This window comes from Microcebus murinus, chromosome 7 (assembly GCF_040939455.1).
Source record: "Microcebus murinus isolate Inina chromosome 7, M.murinus_Inina_mat1.0, whole genome shotgun sequence".
Lineage (NCBI taxonomy): Eukaryota > Metazoa > Chordata > Mammalia > Primates > Cheirogaleidae > Microcebus > Microcebus murinus.
This window is the reverse complement of record NC_134110.1, coordinates 70,955,720-70,958,118: the sequence shown is the minus strand read 5'-3', so window position 1 is coordinate 70,958,118 and position 2,399 is coordinate 70,955,720. Positions and strand designations below refer to the sequence as shown.

Here is a 2,399-nt window from a genome sequence, read left to right as displayed (position 1 = left end):
CACATGGTTTAACATGTACATGACATATCTGTTTCTGTCACAGCCTTATAAGTGCTCCAAACCTTAAAAGTACCCACAATAACTACACCGGTGACTGGAACCAATTATCCCTTTTATCCCCCACCAGGACAAACCAATATGTAGGCAGTTTTCTTTGCTTAGACATGGAAGCAGTTTTAACACTGGCCCTTGTGAAGCCACAATGTACCAAAAGTACTATGCCGAACATTTATAACTTGCATAAAAATCCCACATCCCCATAGTGGCCACCTCAAGATGAAAACAGATAACTCCCTAAATGTTAACTGGCTCTACTCTCCTAATATTAAACATAAAAACCACATGGGAAATACAGAAATTCAAATAGAAGTAACATAAATCTGTCATAAATCATAAACAAAAAACTATTTGTGGGACAGCATGGGTGACAAAATGGTCTACTCTGTAAATTTTAGAATGAGGCAGACAAAAGTTGGAAGGCCGGTTAATTTTCCCTTCCTTCTCCTGCTTCAGCTTCATCTCCTTGGGTATCTGATGTCCACAATGTCAAGTTGTCTCTCAGCAATTGCATTATTAGCATGCTGTCTTTGTATGACTCTTCACTTAATGTATCAAGTTCAGCAATGGCTTCATCAAAAGCTGCTGAGCCCCTGTCCATCCACCCACCGCCACCCACTGTGGACATAGAACATACAGTGATGGATAAAAATGAGCTGGTTCACAAGGCCTAACTGCTGAACGATATGATGACATGGCAGCCTTCATGAAGTCTGTAACTGAGCAAGGAGCTGAATTATCCAATGAGGAGAGGAATCTTCTCTCAGTTGCTCATAAAAAGGAGCCTGTAGGTCATCTTGGAGGGTCGTCTCAAGTATTGAGCAAAAGACGGAAGGTGCTGAGAAAAAAACAGCAGGTGGCTCAAGAATACAGAGAGAAAACTGAGACCGAGCTAAGAGATATCTGCAATGATGTACTGTCTCTTAAGGAAAAGTTCTTGATCTCCAATGCTTCACAAGCAGAAAGCAAAGTCTTCTATTTGAAAATGAAAAGAGACTACTACCATTACTTGGCTGAGGTTGCTGCTGGTGATGACAAGAAAGGGATTGTGGATCAGTCGCAACAAGCATACCAAGAAGCTTTTGAAATCGGCAAAAAGGAAATGCAACCAACACATCCTATCAGATTGGGTCTGGCCCTTAACTTTTCTGTGTTCTATTATGAGATTCTGAACTCCCCAGAGAAAGCCTGCTCTCTTGCAAAAACAGCCTAGCTTCATTATCAGTTTACTTTTTTTATATTATGATAACCCTTTCTCTGCTGGAGTTGGTTTACTTTACTGCTGAAATTTTTAGAATATTTGTTAAATATTTTGTATCAGTATTTGTTATGCATTATTTTAGCATAAAATTTCAACGAGTATCATAATTTGGGCAGAAAGATACATACCCAATATTAACAACACTTGCTTATGATCTTAAGGAGTGCATTAAAGGAAAGTTAATAAGTAATATTACCGTAATAAAAGTAAATAAGTAAATGAAAGTTCAGCTCTACCTTCCAATAGTTATTGTTTTTAGCAGCTCACAATGAACCAGCATTAGTTTCTTTTGTCACTGTTCTCTGAATACCAACAGTAAAGAAATTGTTCCATTGGTTTTCCACTTCACTGATCTACTCTTGTTTCACATCAACAGCAAACCTTTCCACTTAGTTATCTCTTTAGACTGGCTTTCATCATATCCTGTTTATGTGCAGACAGTGGGAAGAAAAGAACTTACACCGCATATGAACAGAAAGAGAAAGATGAAGAAATAAAATGGCTTTCAGAAAAGTAGAAATTTCTATGAAAATCCCTAGCATATTTTTTAAAACACTATCAACAATCTTTGTGAATCATCCAATCTGACTCTTAGCTGTCATCCAGCAAACCCTTTAAGATGAGGAACTTGGACATTTAAATAGAACTAAATGACACATATGCTTTGTCACATTGTCTTACTTCTCTAACTAAACCAAGAGTTTGTCATGGAATTTGTTCTTGAATTAGGCTTCACGTCCATGGCATTATGGTTCAGAGATACAAGCACTAGAACTGGGGTCTGGATTCTAGGCATCGCTGTCTTGTGATGGGACCTTGGGCAATTTCCCTTAATTCACAAGGCCTTACTTACTCTGAAACTGTCTAACATTTCTACCTTTAAGAATTTGAGAATATTGAATTTAACAAGAATTTGTAAGTCCAAACATGTCAGCTAAAAAGAAAAAGAAGAACATCCTGCTCTGGGCCTCCTTATGAAGACATCAGTTTGGGTTACCTTATTGAATTAGGAAGATGCAGAAAGCTCCACGGTGAGGTGTGGGGACAAAGAACAGACACAATTGATTGAGGCTGAGTGTAT

The 2,399-nt window shown here is 38.1% G+C and overlaps 1 pseudogene; it reads left to right on the top strand.

Moving 5' to 3' along the window:
- Positions 1-633: 633 nt before the first annotated feature.
- LOC105860684 (14-3-3 protein zeta/delta pseudogene) lies at positions 634-1,303 on the top strand (annotated as a pseudogene).
- Positions 1,304-2,399: the final 1,096 nt, after the last annotated feature.